The sequence below is a fragment of the Cherax quadricarinatus genome, chromosome 82 (genome assembly GCF_038502225.1).
Source record: "Cherax quadricarinatus isolate ZL_2023a chromosome 82, ASM3850222v1, whole genome shotgun sequence".
NCBI classification, from domain to species: Eukaryota; Metazoa; Arthropoda; class Malacostraca; order Decapoda; family Parastacidae; genus Cherax; species Cherax quadricarinatus.
The window spans coordinates 3439085-3456874 of record NC_091373.1 but is presented as its reverse complement, the minus strand read 5'-3'; the positions used below and the strand labels follow the sequence as shown (position 1 = coordinate 3456874).

General features: G+C 39.7%; 1 long non-coding RNA gene across 1 annotated transcript in view; it reads right to left on the bottom strand.

Moving 5' to 3' along the window:
* LOC138855129 (uncharacterized) overlaps nucleotides 1–17790 on the bottom strand; it is a 114521-nt gene that overhangs the window by 81349 nt on the left and 15382 nt on the right. The window lies entirely within an intron of this gene.

The following is a 17790-nucleotide window of genomic DNA, read 5'->3' as shown; positions in this document are numbered from 1 at the left end:
AAACACGATGCATAACATATAAATAAGATAAATACACCCCACAGTAGAATAAATAAACAAATGTGAGATGTCGTAGCAGACGACTTGCACAAGTGGTGATAATAACAATACCGAGTCTCATTAAATGTCGTATATTACGGTAATATACACATTTTCATTAATCCATCCATGATATTTTTTTCAAAATTATATAATAAACACGATACATAACATAAAAAGATGATAAATACACCCCACAATAGAATAAATAAACATAAATATAAGATGTGGGAGCCACATAACTTGTACAAGTGACGCCAAGAATAACATTTTCTCTAATCTAACATAAGAGTAAATGTGTTACTGGGGGTAACTGTAGAAAATTATTCCTTTCGTATGTATGTAAGTAAGTTTATTCAGGTATACACAAATACAGTTACATAGATTATCATACATAACATACGTGTAGAGAACCTAGGATAACCCAAAAAAGTCAGTGTGACTTATTTCCATTGCCTTCACTCAGAGCTTCATTTCTTCTCAAAATGATGTTACATGAGAATGGGAGTGTTCTTCTTTATTAATTCTACCGTATCAATGTAGAGACAACCTGTACACAATGTAACTTGTACACAAACCAGACGTGTACACTTCGTTTGTTTACAAAACTTACCTTCGCCTGGTTTGTTTACATAACTGCGCCTGCCCCCTCTCATGTATTCATTCTTTCTCTCTCTCATTTATTCGTTTTATCTCATTTACTTACTCCTGACCCTACATTAAGACTACAAATATTTTAAGGTAAGTAATGAGTGAACTGTATATACATTTTATCGCTCTGGGATGCTTAAATATCATAGAATAGTATGTGTGGGTGGGGTGGCCTGGTGAGGCTATTACAATACATACCACACTTGATTTCTTACAATAAATACTATTTGTCTCACCCTAGATTAAGACTATAAATATTTTAAGGTAAGTAATGAGTGCACTATGTGTGTATTGTACCTTTTTATTGTTTTTTGATGCCTGGTTCTATTGCTAACTTAATATATGTTAGTGTAAACTTGTTATCTAGTGTTTGTATGCATTTATAAGTGGAAAAAAAGGGTGTTCCACTTTACGGCGATTTCCGCTTTACGGCGGTAGCCTGGAACCTAACCCGCCGTATAAGTGGGGCCTTCCTGTATACATATTACTGAAACTATAGGTCTATAAAAGATGGTCAAGGTAGGGGAGGAAAAAAAATTTTTTTGAAGCACTTCAGAATTTTTAATGCCGCCAAAGCAAAAAAGAAAAAGCAATGGATTTAAAAGCTCTAAAAGTAATTATAATTTAAGTTCAATAATAGATTATATTAATCATAACCAAATGCTGAACCCACAAGGGTTGTACAGTGCTGGTAATAAAGTATAAATCAGTAGACCCTCAATGTAATGGACTTCTAAAACAAAATCCCAGTACTTTTAACTTCCTTATTTTCAATGTTGATTGCAGTATATTTATAAATTGTGTACAATTTTTTTTCTCTTATTTGACATTTTTAACAGACGTTAACATTAGTTTTGATTATAATAAGCACTAAACCCAAAAGGATCATACAGTGCTTCAGGGTAGTGAAAGCCATGTAATATGCTTGATCTGAAACTAGCATGGTTGGGGAGTGTAACAAAAGGAGTTAGGGCAGCAATTAGTGCTAAAGGAAGTATAATCAAAGGTTGTGTAATAAATCTATTGCTGTCAAAAAATTAGAAGGAAAATCTGGGTCAAAGGTGGGGCTTTCACTAAGTCCTCTGTTCCCTATATCAGGGGGTTTACTGTACTGCTGGAGTTGAGATACCTCCCATCCTTATATATGCACAATATAATATATACATGGGGTAAATTCCAAACCCATAGGGGGACCATACTGTATATGTGGAATAGGCAATCAAATTAGTTGGTGTAATGTGGCAGTTTAAAAACTGTAGTGTAAAGCACCCTTCTGGCAAGACAGTGATGGAGTGAATGATGGTGAAAGTTTCTTTTTCAGGCCACCCTGCCTTGATGGGAATTGGCCAGTGTGCTAATAAAAAAATAAAAAAATAATTCCTTTATCAAGAGCCCCTCACAGATGATGAACCTCTCTTGAGGGAGTTAATATAAAACAAGGCAAGCATGAGAAATTCATAGTTCCCATTGTCATTAGGCATATTAGACATGGCTCCAACCTTCCAGTTTGTTATATTGTTTATTATGCAAGATAAACCCTATAATATACACACATTAAATTATTATAGCTATGGGGAAGTACTAAATCCATGGAGGGGGGGAAGGGTGGGGGTGTATTTGACCCCCACTTCACCTAGATAGTGACATGAATGGTTTGTTAGGTAAATAAAAGCAAATTTAATTTTCCCCCTACAAGGGCCCATGATGAACTTGAAATGGAGACCAGAACAATATTCCACATCTCCTTTTCTTTTAGGCAAAACATACACGAAAATTTGTGTACCACGTGTATTGTATGATCATAAAAAAAATTTGATTAACAAAAAAAAAAAAAAGTGTCCAGTCAGGGGGTTTTAACTTAAAGTATGACAAATTGGAAACAAGCCATAGGATTTTGTTTAAATTTATCTCTTGATTTCTCCTCCCACACCCAGATCTTTTAGTTTAGCTTATGTCAATATAAGCCAGTTTAGAGCATTTTTTTTTTTTTTTTTTTTTTTTAAAGTCAGCCATCTCCCACCAAGGCAGGGTGACCCAAAAAAGAAAAAATCCCCAAAAAAGAAAATACTTTCATCATCATTCAACTCTTTCACTTCACTCACACATAATCACTGTTTTTGCAGAGGTGCTCAGAACACAACAGCTTAGAAGCATATACGTATAAAGATACACAACATATCCCTCCAAACTGTCAATATCTCAAACCCCTCCTTTAGAGTGCAGGCATTGTATTTCCCACTTCCAGGACTCAAGTCCGGCTATATAAAAATAACCGGTTTCCCTGAATCCCTTCACTAAATATTACCCTGCTCACACTCCAACAGATCGTCAGGCCCCAAATACCATTCGTCTCCATTCACCCCTATTAAACACGCTCGCGCATGCCTGCTCGAAGTCCAAGCCCCTCGCCCACAAAACCTCCCTTACCCCTTTCTTCCAACCTTTTCAAGGACGACCCCTACCCTGTCTTCCTTCCCCTACAGATTTAAATGCTCTCCATGTCATTCTACTTTGATCCATTCTCTCTAAATGACCAAGCCACCTCAACAACCCCCTCTTCAGCCCTCTGACTAATACATTTATTAACTCCACACCTCCTAATTTCCACACTCCGAATTTTCTGCATAATATTTACACCACACATTGCCCTTAGACAGGACATCTCCACTGCCTCCAACCGCCTCCTCGCTGCTGCATTCACAACCCAAGCTTCACACCCATGTAAGTGTTGGTACTACTTTACTTTCATACATTCCCTTCTTTGCCTCCATAGATAATGTTTTTTGTCTCCACATACCTCATTGCACCACTCACCTTTTTTCCCTCATCAATTCTATGATTAACCTCATCCTTCATAAATCCGTCCACCGACACATCAACTCCCAAGTATCTGAAAACATTCACTTCTTCCATACTCCTCCCCAATTTGATATCCAATTTTTCTTTATCTAAATCATTTGATACTCTCATCACCTTACCCTTTTCTGTGTTCACTTTCAACTTTCTACCTTTACACACACACTCCCAAACTTGTCTACTAACCTTCGCAATTTTTCTTTAGAATCTCCCATAAGCACAGTATCATCAGCAAAAAGCAACTGTCAATTCCCATTTTGTATTTGATTCCCCATAATTTAATCCCACCCCTCTCCTGAACACCCTAGCATTTACTTCTTTTACAACCCCATCTATAAATATATTAAACAACCATGGTGACATTATACATCCCTTAGACCTACTTTTACCAGGAAGTAGTCTCCCTCTATTCTACACACCCTAACCTGAGCCTCACTATCCTCATAAAAACTCTTTACAGCATTTAGTAACTTACCACTTATTCCATATACTTGCAACATCTGCCACATTGCTCCCCTATCCACTATCATATGCCTTTTCTAAATCCATAAATGCAATAAAAACTTCCTACCTTTATCTAAATACTGTTCACATATATGCTTCAATATAAACACGATCTACACATCCCCTACCCACTCTAAAACCTCCTTGCTCATCCGCAATCCTACATTGTCCAGTGCATGAAATTATCGCCTCCCTTTCTTCGTCGACATTTGAAAGTTCCTCAAAATATTCTCGCCATCTACCCAAAACCTCCCTCTCCCCATCTGCTACTCCCCTACTCTGTTTTTAACTGACAAATCCATTTGTTCCCTAGGCTTTCTTAACTTGTTTAACTCACTCCAAAATTTTTTCTTATTTTCATTAAAATTTCTTGACAGTGCCTCTCCCACTATCATCTGCTCTCCTTTTGCACACTCACCATAATAGTTAAAATATTAAGGATACGTCTCCTTATGATGTCACAGATTCCGCTCTTCTTGAAAGTTTGTCAAAATGTATGAGCCTAAGCCCTCCTCTTCCCCACCCAAAAATCTAAATAAAAAAAACAAAAAAAAAAAAATTTACAAAATTTCAATTTTACAATATTTTGTCTGGCCAGGTGTATTTTCATTTTACTTACCAGAAGTTGAAAAAGACCCACAGGATTTCAGTCAAAACGTGGGCACGAGAATTTAATCCTCGTGCCCCAAATCTCTGAACTATAAACCATCTTGGAGCAATATTTAAAGACAGTTAAAGATTAAGCTTAGTATCCATTTATTTTTGACATGACTAAGTGAAAATGATCCATAGGATTTTGGTCAAATTACTTTAGTTACATATCCCCCCTCCACACCTACCTCATGTAGTTCAACTTTTAATGCTAATACTACATATACCTGGTCATCAAGCAGGGTCAGCTGTTATTAGGTGTGATCCAAGGAAGGATAATTATTTCCTTGGATCAAGATCCTTTTACCATCATTGACAAAAATAGAGGAATAGAAAAAAATACACATGGGAAAACTATTTTGAATTCAAGTTATTGCCAGTAACTTCAGTGAAACTATTGCATCTTAATTGCTTACTTTATGTACAGTATTTTCCAAGTAGGTTTTTATCCCATCACGTTGGAGTAACTAGAAATGTAGTTTGAAAAAAGTTCTCACAGATGTTTTACAAGATTGGTGCAGTAACTGGTATTTATTATTGCATTCATAAAATATCCTAAATGTGTGCGTCATTCAGTACCAATATATTTAGCAACCCTAATTTTGTATACTTGTACAGTGGACCCCCGGTTAACGATATTTTTTCAATCCAGAAGTATGTTCAGGTGCCAGTACTGACCGAATTTGTTCCCATAAAGAATATTGTAAAGTAGATTAGTCCATTTCAGACCACCAAACACACGTACAAACGCACTTACATAAATACACTTACATAATTGGTCGCATTCGGAGGTGATCGTTATGCGGGGGTCCACTGTATTGTTAAATGTACTTAATATTTTATGAAATACAATCATGCTGATTATTTTATTGTATTCATGGAAAGGGCTGTACTAAACCCATAAGGGTCATGTAGTGAATGCATGCAAGTTACTATTTTTTAGTCTTGGAAATTTTCTTTTTTGTGAACATTGACATCAGAAGTGTCCTCAGGGTGTGGACAATCTTTTTTTCAGTTCAAATAATTTCAGCAAATTTGTAAAAGATGCAAAGTTATTCTCTGCACACAAGAACTTTTTGTAATAGTTACATGGGAGATAGGGTTGACAACCCCATCAAATGGTCCCCACACTTTCCAGATAGGGCCAGATAGGGCTTCAGACATCTTGTGGGGTTTATGAATTCTTTCCAAATGCAGTACCAGTATTGAATTCATGGGGAAAGTGCTAAACCCATAGGAATTGTACAGCACTTTGGGAAATGGGAGGAAATCATATTCAATTTTAGGAAAGGGAGGGTAGTTTCAATTCTTTGGATTGAGAGCCCTTTATTGGCAGATACCAGTACCAGAGAAGAAATGCTGTGCTACAATTAATGATGGCATTGGAAAAGTTACACATATTGGTCAATACCCAGAATAAACTAGAGTACTGATCAGATATGTTACAAGCCACTAGAGGTTCACGTTGAGGTTGCATACATTAGATACAAACTTAAGCTTAGTTACATGCAGAAAACTGCTACCTATTTTTTTCCACTTTCCTTTAAAAAATATCTGAAAAAGACTACATCCTGGCTTGCATTATCTTCTCTCAGTTATATTTTTAACAGTGTTAGAGTGAATTTTATTGGTTAATATATTGCAACTTTTTTTTTTGCATTTGAGAGTGCATTGGAAAGTACTGTATACTGCAATGTTACTTCAATTTATTTGATGGTTATAGTTTATCAAGTTAGGGTAAATTAGAGTGCATTGTACATCTTCCAAATTTCAGACTTGTCCCCCTTTAAAGAGGCTTACCATAGTACACATTTGTTCAGCAGTGTTTCTTGGGTAATTTTAACAGCTTTACCATTTATAATTTATATATGTATTACATTATTGATAATTTTACAGTGAAACCTGCTGAGACTGATTTAACAAGACTGATGTTTGGTAATGCCAATGTCTATTAAGTCCAAATAATGAGCATGTTTTGCTGTGATCATAACAGTTGGGTATTCAACAGACTGTCCGTTATTTATGAAATACATTTACCAAGCAGATTGTAATAATCACAGTTTTGGAAATAAACTTGTTTAAAGTCATTAACTATTTTGTCTTAAATTTGAAATACTTTAACCGAGGTCCATTGAGATTCAGGTTTTACTGTACACTTATGTTACTTACATTTTTCCAGTATTTTTATGAATGTTTTCTGCAAATAGCTTTCTCATTTTTCTTAATGCCTTTTTTATTTTGACTTAGCATGTGGCTACCAATATTAAAAGCAGTCATCAAATTTTGTTTAGGATGTGTTTGTTGGATTTCTCACTCAATCAAAACTAAGCACTAAACTCACCAGGGCCATACCGCACTACCAATTTCTCACTCTGCTCTGTTTCTGGACATTTTTATGAATATCAGTAGGGCTGAAGCAGTACATAAAGTGATGTAGCCTCAATGAAACCCCATCAAATAAAACTTATACAAATAGGTGCTATATGACCCTTGTAGGTTTAGAACTTTATTTGATTATAATATACAAATAATTTAGTGGCATTTATAGGGCCTGGATTTGAGGACATCTAGAAACAATCTATGAATTTAAGGAAGTTTGATTTTTAGGTAAAGTTGACCAAACCTGTAGAACTGCCTAAATTGTTTGTGGATGTATTTGACAATTATAATTTAAAAATTTTTGGTATTATCAAAACCAAGTGCTAAACCCACAAGGGTCATACAGCACTGCAGGGCAGGGTGTGCTTGCTTGATCAGAGACTAGCAAACGTGGAGAGGGATAACATGTAGTTAGAAAGGGCTGTGAGGAGTGCTAAAGGAAGTACCATCAAAGCTTGTGTAATAAATCTGTTGCTGTGAAAAAGTTAAAGAGGGAGTATGTCAAAGGTGGGGCTATCAGCAAGGACAGAAGATAAATTAAGGGTGTTAGAGCAGTGACTGGAGGTAAATTCTGTGTTCTCACTAGTGGACAGGACAATCCAACAGAATATGGCAAACTGAAATTGGAACTTTACAATTCTCAGAGTGGAACCGGGCGCCTCTCCATGAGATACCCATGAGTGAGACGTGCGCGCCTGATGTGATGGGAGAGCAGTCTCTCCCAACTCTGGCATCAGTGACAAGGCCAGAAGCCTAAAGTTGGCTTGATAGAATAAAATTTGTTAAGAGTCAAGTCAGACCAACGTTGTTGCCATTAGTTGCATAGGTGGCTAGAGATTATAGCAAAACAGTCAGAATGGAATACCCATATATGAAAAGCGAATATCAGGTACAACTAACCGTGCAGCCAAATCTGCCTGCTCATTGCCCTGAACATCTAAATGACCAGGGACTCAGCAGAAAACTGCTTCTGCTAGAGATGCAGCACAACCAAGCTGTATACAAAGAATTAGGGGATGAGGCCAATTAAATTTTTTGATAGTTTGCAAAACACAAAGTGGCAAACTACTACAAATTTTGAGGTAGGCCTGGATGCAATACATATAATTGCAATGAGAATTGCTTACAGTTCAGCTGTAAAAATGCTAGCGAAGTAAAAAATGACTATGCACAACACTGGGAACATTGCTGCGAACCTAACATTGTCAGAGGTTTCAGAACCATCAGTGTAAACTGCAGTGGAATGAGAGATTGGAACCATACCCCCGGCCGGGATTGAACCCGCGGTCATAGAGTCTCAAAACTCCAGCCCGTCGCGCTAACCACTAGACCAGCTAGCCACAATAAGATTCATCCAACTAGGTATATTTCTACACCATAGGAAAGTTAGCACAGGCACCTCTGTGACCACAAATGCAAGTTTTTACAGACGAATCTCCAGCTAGCGTGGCCGTGACGAACTCTAGCTCAAGTCCCTTCACTGCCGTCAACATGACTTAAGAAATCGTAATGACACGATTGCAAATAAACCATACCCCCGGCCGGGATTGAACCCGCGGTCATAGAGTCTCAAAACTCCAGCCCGTCGCGCTAACCACTAGACCAGCTAGCCACAATAAGATTCATCCAACTAGGTATATTTCTACACCATAGGAAAGTTAGCACAGGCACCTCTGTGACCACAAATGCAAGTTTTTACAGACGAATCTCCAGCTAGCGTGGCCGTGACGAACTCTAGCTCAAGTCCCTTCACTGCCGTCAACATGACTTAAGAAATCGTAATGACACGATTGCAAATAAACCATACCCCCGGCCGGGATTGAACCCGCGGTCATAGAGTCTCAAAACTCCAGCCCGTCGCGCTAACCACTAGACCAGCTAGCCACAATAAGATTCATCCAACTAGGTATATTTCTACACCATAGGAAAGTTAGCACAGGCACCTCTGTGACCACAAATGCAAGTTTTTACAGACGAATCTCCAGCTAGCGTGGCCGTGACGAACTCTAGCTCAAGTCCCTTCACTGCCGTCAACATGACTTAAGAAATCGTAATGACACGATTGCAAATAAACCATACCCCCGGCCGGGATTGAACCCGCGGTCATAGAGTCTCAAAACTCCAGCCCGTCGCGCTAACCACTAGACTTGAGCTAGAGTTCGTCACGGCCACGCTAGCTGGAGATTCGTCTGTAAAAACTTGCATTTGTGGTCACAGAGGTGCCTGTGCTAACTTTCCTATGGTGTAGAAATATACCTAGTTGGATGAATCTTATTGTGGCTAGCTGGTCTAGTGGTTAGCGCGACGGGCTGGAGTTTTGAGACTCTATGACCGCGGGTTCAATCCCGGCCGGGGGTATGGTTTATTTGCAATCGTGTCATTACGATTTCTTAAGTCAGAGATTGGAAGTGGTTAAGAAAAGGAGCAAGAAGCAACTGTAGGTATTTGAGCTTTCGCACATGGCAGTGGGGAAGAACAAACTGTCGGAACCTCCCAAGGGAAGAGAAATGGTAGATGCCAGATGAACATATAAAGGGGGCAACTGAAGAGAAGCCAAGCGTGTGAATACGAAGAGAAAAGGGAAGGAGTAAACAGGTGGCAATCAAATAATGGACTTTTACTAAACATACATTTCCATTCTGTATGTAGAAGGATTGTGGAGTTCATGAGAGCGGACAAAATATCGGAGACAATGGGCATCACACTGATGCAAAGATGTAGCATTCACCTCTGCATATAAACGACAGGGAGGAGCAAAGTGCCTAGACACAAACTTAATCCATGATGATGATGATGAACAAGATAAAGTTTAGAAAGAATTGCAAGAAAGGCCGCAGAATACAATTGGTTGCCATAATCTAGTTTTGATTGGATTTCAGCAGAATAAAGCCAAAGGGAATTTCGTCAATCCTTACCCCCCCCCCCCAAGATGATTAGCAAGGGTTTGAAAAAGGTTCAGCTGGGTATGGAAAGTCGCACTCAGGGAGGTAATGTGAGGTTTCCAGGACAGAACGATCAAACAGAAGGCCAAGAAATCCAACCATATTACTTTCAGAGATATGGGACCCATACAGGTACAATGGAGTATCAGGCAACAGAACTTCTATTGAAAGTAAATTGGTGCATTTTAGCACTAGAAAATTTAAACCCATAAGCAGTGGCCCAATGGTAAACACCTGACAGGATTCTAGATTGAGGCTGCACAAGAAAAAAGTTTATACTGTACTAAACATCTCTATGCTAAAATTAATGTGATAAAGCTTAATCCTAAACCTATTTTAAATAGTACAAATTTGTATCAGTACTTAATAGAAAGTTTTATTGAGTCTTACCATTACTGGAATACTGAATATACTTTATAAAACAAGACCTGACGCTCTGCCTATAAAGCACAACACTAATGGCCAGCAGAGCTGCATACAACTAACTTAGCTTGCACATCACATTGATATTTTGTATTATAATTATGGGGGAGCACTAAACCCATAGGGTTTATACAGCACCTGGGGGGGGGAATGAAAGGTATTCCGACTCAATTAAGGGAACTGGAGCACAAATCAAATTCGCTATATCAAGAGCCCCTCACCAGCATCAAGGAACTTCCCTTGAGAAGTTTACATTTTCTAGACTATTCTCATTTCCAGTGGATGTAAGAATTCTGATACTCAGCCAGCTCTACAGACAGTGAAGTGTATTACATGTATAACCCTCAAGAAGCCAGCTAGGCTTCATAGTTTTGTGATACAAAGAAACAAATTTTTGTTTTGCTATGGTTGAGTTTATAGACAGTTTGAAAGAATTAAATATACGTACTAGTGTTTGAGAAAAATGTTTATGATTAAATGGTTGTATGTTTGTGTAAATATGCAGAAAATTCGTAGTGTGGAAATTAGGAGGTGTGGAGTTAATAAAAGTATTAGTCAGAGGGCTGAAGAGGGGTTGAGGTGGTTGGGTCATTTAGAGAGAATGGATCAAAGTAGAATGACATGGAGAGCGTATAAATCTGTAGGGGAAGGAAGGCGAGGTAGGGGTCATCTTCGAAAAGGTTGGAGGGAGGGGGGTAAAGGTGGTTTTGTGGGCGAGGGGCTTGGACTTCCAGCAAGCGTGCGTAAGTGTGCTAGATAGGAATGAATGGAAACGAATGGTATTTGGGACCTGACAATCTGTTGGAGTGTGAGCAGGGTAATATTTAGTGAAGGGATTCAGGGAAACCAGTTATTTTTATATAGCCAGACTTGAGTCCTGGAAATGGGAAGTACAATGCCTGCACTCTAAAGGAGGAGTTTGGGATATTAGCAGTTTGGAGGGATATGTTGTGTATCTATAGGTATATGCTTCTAAACTGTTGTGTTCCAAGCACCTCTGCAAAAGCAGTGATTATGTGCGAGTGAGGTGAAAGTGTTGAATGATTATGAAAGTATTTTCTTTTTGGGGATTTTTTCTTTCTTTTTTGGGTCACCCTGCCTCGGTGGGAGATGGCAGACTTGTTAAAAAAATTGTTTATCATTTGTAATTATCAATTTCAGTTTAAACATTGCATCTAAATTACACTAGTTCAAATGTCAGCTAATAAACAATCTGAATCATTTGAAGAAAGTTTAAGATACAGCATAGTGGCATCAAAGGCAGTGACTTAAGTTGATTGTGTAGCAGTTTATGTAAATGATAGATTTGTCAGTAACCTTAAGAGGTAAAGCAGGAGCAGGTGGAGGGGTTGCAGAGAGAATGTTAAGGTAAGGCTGATGTCCATCACAGGTTTTGTCTTTTGATGAAAGCCTATATGGCCTCAGGTCTAAGTGGTAGGAAACGGCAAAAGGTGAAAAGAGGGAGATAGAGCAGACAGGTAGCTGGGGAAAGGGTGGTAGTCACCCAAGATTAAGGAATCTGTGGGAACAGAGGGAGTGACAGTATGTTGGGGCGGATGCGTTTCCACAGCTCGGTTGCAGGAGGTAAGGAGAAAGGTACAAAGGTGGCAAAAGTTAAGCTTAGAGAACTAGGTTGGTAGGGAGTTCTGGTGAATGGCGAGAGGTTCTGGAGAAAGTCGAAGGCCCAGTTTGGGATAAACTTATTTAATCCTCTGAGGATGTATGCCATTTTTTTGTGGTGGACCCTTGTGGCTTAGCGCTTCTTTTTGATTATAATAATTTGTGTGGTGGAGTAGGCACGGCAGCTACAGAGAATTTTTTTTTCCAAGATTTTTAACACGTGTCTTTCACTGAGATGGGGTAACCCCCTTCCCTCTCAAATTCTATTCCAAATCTGATAATGGTTTAGAAAACTGACAAGTTGTTAGAGAATCAGACTTGTGCAACATTTGGGAATATGAGGAAACCAAGCAGGATGCCTTAAACTATACTGATGACAGTTACACAGCACACTCAAATTACGTTGATGGCTCTGTACACTACTGGTGCAGTTGGTAGTGTTGCTATTGTCGTACATAGTAATGGCTCTCAAAGAAATTGGGGCACACATCAATAACTGGGCCTCTACCCTTCAAACTGAAGACATTCCTTGCACTCAAATGTGTCCATGTATCAAAAGTTGACACTGATTGTAACATTTTCATCTATAAATGCTCTCAACTCTTAAGTATAAATTGTAACATGTTTGTGTCAGAAGCCAGACAGGTATGGTAGGATTGTAGACAGTGGAGTCTGAATGCATCTTCTGTGGATTCCGTCTAGCACTGGTCTTCAGATGCACGATACAACTGATGATTGACTAAGTTATATGCCTTCAAAGAGGGAGTAGATTACAGTCTTGGGCTGTCAGTTAGCAGTTTGAGAATTGAAAAGAACTTAAACTGAACTTCATCGACACCAGTCAGTCCATATATTTTATCATGCAGGAGGAGCCACATGTCATTACCTGGAGTTTACCTGGAGAGAGTTCCGGGGGTCAACGCCCCCGCGGCCCGGTCTGTGACCAGGCCTCCTGGTGGATCAGAGCCTGATCAACCAGGCTGTTGCTGCTGGCTGCACGCAAACCAACGTACGAGCCACAGCCCGGCTGATCCGGAACTGACTTTAGGTGCTTGTCCAGTGCCAGCTTGAAGACTGCCAGGGGTCTGTTGGTAATCCCCCTTATGTGTGCTGGGAGGCAGTTGAACAGTCTCGGGCCCCTGACACTTATTGTATGGTCTCTTAACGTGCTAGTGACACCCCTGCTTTTCATTGGGGGGATGGTGCATCGTCTGCCAAGTCTTTTGCTTTCGTAGCGAGTGATTTTCGTGTGCAAGTTCGGTACTAGTCCCTCTAGGATTTTCCAGGTGTATATAATCATGTATCTCTCCCTCCTGCGTTCCAGGGAATACAGGTTTAGGAACCTCAAACGCTCCCAATAATTGAGGTGTTTTATCTCCGTTATGCGCGCCGTGAAAGTTCTCTGTACATTTTCTAGGTCGGCAATTTCACCTGCCTTGAAAGGTGCCGTTAGTGTGCAGCAATATTCCAGCCTAGATAGAACAAGTGACCTGAAGAGTGTCATCATGGGCTTGGCCTCCCTAGTTTTGAAGGTTCTCATTATCCATCCTGTCATTTTTCTAGCAGATGCGATTGATACAATGTTATGGTCCTTGAAGGCGAGATCCTCCGACATGATCACTCCCAGGTCTTTGACGTTGGTGTTTCGCTCTATTTTGTGGCCAGAATTTGTTTTGTACTCTGATGAAGATTTAATTTCCTCGTGTTTACCATATCTGAGTAATTGAAATTTCTCATCGTTGAACTTCATATTGTTTTCTGCAGCCCACTGAAAGATTTGGTTGATGTCCACCTGGAGCTTTGCAGTGTCTGCAATGGAAGACACTGTCATGCAGATTCGGGTGTCATCTGCAAAGGAAGACACGGTGCTGTGGCTGACATCCTTGTCTATGTCGGATATGAGGATGAGGAACAAGATGGGAGCGAGTACTGTGCCTTGTGGAACAGAGCTTTTCACCGTAGCTGCCTCGGACTTTACTCTGTTGACGACTACTCTCTGTGTTCTGTTAGTGAGGAAATTATAGATCCATTGACCGACTTTTCCTGTTATTCCTTTAGCACGCATTTTGTGCGCTATTACGCCATGGTCACACTTGTCGAAGGCTTTTGCAAAGTCTGTATATATTACATCTGCATTCTTTTTGTCTTCTAGTGCATTTAGGACCTTGTCGTAGTGATCCAATAGTTGAGACAGACAGGAGCGACCTGGTCTAAACCCATGTTGCCCTGGGTTGTGTAACTGATGGGTTTCTAGATGGGTGGTGATCTTGCTTCTTAGGACCCTTTCAAAGATTTTTATGATATGGGATGTTAGTGCTATTGGTCTGTAGTTCTTTGCTGTTGCTTTACTGCCCCCTTTGTGGAGTGGGGCTATGTCTGTTGTTTTTAGTAACTGTGGGACGACCCCCGTGTCCATGCTCCCTCTCCATAGGATGGAAAAGGCTCGTTCTTGATGAACACAGAGTTCCATGAGTCTGGCCCTGGGGCAGAGTGCATGGGCATGTCATTTATCGCCTGTTCGAAGTCATTTGGCGTCAGGATAACATCGGATAGGCTTGTGTTAATCAAATTTTGTGGCTCTCGTAAAAAATTCATTTTGATCTTCGACTCTCAGTCTGGTTAGCGGCTTGCTAAAAACTGAGTCATATTGGGACTTGAGTAGCTCACTCATTTCCTTGCTGTCATCTGTGTAGGACCCATCTTGTTTAAGTAGGGTGCATCTAACAAAATAAGCAGACTTGGATGTCACTACCGTCCGGCTCCGGCTGGTTTACCAGTATCTCTAGGTTAATTAAATCACCAGATGTAGACCAAAAGAAATGTAAAGTTTGCCAGATGGATAAATCACACACCTTGCGTCATTATGTACTGGAATGCGATAAAATTAATAAATTCAGAGACAACTCACTCAGAAATGTTCAAGAAATGTCAAAGATTTTTTATCTACGTTGGCCCCCTCAAGTGAGGTTCCCTAACGCTGGTGAGGGGCTCTTGATCTAGGGAATTGTATCTGTGCTCCAGTTTCCTGAACTGAACCTTAATGTCTTCCATCTCTCCCCTCCCCCCACATGCGCTGTATAATCCTACCGGTTTAGCGCTTCCCCACGATTATAATAATTATCTACGGTGGTATATTGCGAACATTCTGGAAAAATACCCCTGAATTTGTTCATTGTAAATAAAGCATTACCACACACGTGACTTAATTCATGCATGCATAAATAAATAACCCATTACGATTGTCATCAAATATAAACATGTATATAGTTCATTACCGCTGACTTTCAGCTATCAAAATTTGGCGACCCAGTCCTTGGACCTATTATGTACCTTTGTAATCTATTGACTACCGCCCACATGATGGGTATGTGGGGCACAATGAAGATATCTAACTTCCTACCATTGACATCCTACAGCCTTGGGTTATTATAGTTTAAATCTACGTGATTAATTTTGTGCCCTAAATATGTTTGTACTCTTCATCAAGCCCAATGAAAGAAATAATGTATCGAAAGCCTAAATAAAACTAAGTACATGTACAAAAAATTACAGGCCTAGGTGACAATGAGATGCTACTATATACAGAGCCCCTTGTTATGCACAGCATTTCGGGCAAATTAGGTGAATTTTGTCCGAAGATGCGACCCATACCAGTCGACTAACACCCAGGTACTTATTTTACTGACTGGTGAACATGGACTACATATTCATAATTTTTAAAGAGGTGGGCAGCACTGTATAGCCCTTGTGGCTTAGCGCTTCTTTTTGATTATTATAATAATTTAAAGAGGTGGACCGGTAAGCCAGCGGAAGGTCCCTGTCAGATGACCAAAAGCTCCGAAGGCGACCCGGTGGAAATAAATGGTATAAAATACCGACACAATGAAAATAAACACATACAGTATGTGATCCTTTATTGACAACGTTTCGCCCACACAGTGGGCTTTTTCAAGTAACAAACAGATCAGTTTGTGACTTGAAAAAGCCCACTATGTGGGCGAAACGTTGTCAAAGGATCACATTATACTGCGTGTGTTTATTTCCACTGTGTCGGTATTTTATACCATTTCCACCGGGTCACCTTTGGAGCTTTTGGTCATCTGACAGAGGCCTAACGCTGGCTTACCGGTCCACCTCTTTAAATTATTATAATAATCAAAAAGAAGCGCTAAGCCACAAGGGCTATACAGTGCTGCCCACCTCTTTCAAAATTATGAATATGTAGTCCATGTTCACCAATCAGTAAAATAAGTACCTGGGTGTTAGTCGACTGGTATGGGTCGCATCTTCGGACAAAGGTGACCCGGGTCATCATCTAAGACCCGCGTCAGGAAACACTTGTCCTGTTTCCTGATAAACTTTACCTAACCTGAACATGGATTGCAGGTGTCGTAAGGAAAAACATCCTAATGTTTTCACCTGTACCGGGGATCGATCCCCAAACCTCAGTGTGTGAGCCGAGTACGCTAGCAATCTAGCTACGGAATTTGGGATGCCCTCCACTGATCAAACCTGATTACCTCCCATCTAGAGCTGGGTAACCCCTACGGATTAAGCGCTTCCATATGAAAATGATTTTGGATGCAGTATAAAGACCCAGATGGTCTCACTGCTGTTTTATCAGTATTTTGGTGGAAAAAACATTTAGGCCATACCCAGATGCCGGTGGCGACTGCCTTTTCTTAGATCGAACCATATTGCCTCATTCCTACTAGTGATATACGACCCCTACAGATTTAGCATTTGCTTTGTTGCACATTTAATGAAGGTAAAACGCATGAAGCAAGTGGCCTAACCACTGGAAGTTCCTAGCATGAGTCTAGGTAAGATTACTGCATGCTGTAAGGAGTATGTTGTGCTAGAGTCATGCTTACACTGAAGGATGGCTGGGGAGTGTGCCTCTTTGAAAGACAGAAATTTTCCAGTTAGTAGAGTATTTTGAACTGACGTGTGCGCGCACATTTCTGATAAGATTTCCACTGAATGATAGTGAATGTGTTCCTTTTAAAGGACCCAAATGGAAAAGTCACTGACTTTTTTGGGTTATCCTAGGTTCTCTACACATGCTGTTATGTATGATAATTATGTAATTGTGTGTATACCTGAATAAACTTTCTGCACTTGGTGACCTACATTATAGGGGAAACCACAAAAATAGACCTATGGGCTGAAGCTTATTTTAAGGATACGAATAGAATTTTAAACTATTTTACATCAATTCATTGCAATAAATTTATGTATATATACATTGGGGACATTTATATGAATAAAAATTTATAGAAATGTATATATTAATATGTATTATATATATAATATATATATATATATATTATATAAATGAGAGAGATAGAGACAGACACAGACAGAGTAATGTCTGGCAACACTCGTGTTGGAGCGGTAGTGAGGTGGTCAGAGTGCAGGAAGGGGGTGACATGGGCACCAGGGGAGTGTGAGGGGTGGGGGGTTTGGGTCAGCATTATCACTAGATTGGGGGAGGGGTGAAAGGGCAGGAGGAGCATGGGAAGGAAATACGAAAGTAACTTGTATGTATGGTTTCATAGGCTGGAAAGCAAACTAAAGCAACATATTATACCCCAGAATAATTACCTACAGGCAAAAATTTTTCTAATATTTAACATATTTTATTTAGGTCATAAAGTATGAATTTAAGATGGGTGACAATGATTAAATAAAACTTTAATGGACATCTGCCACGTTATAAAAT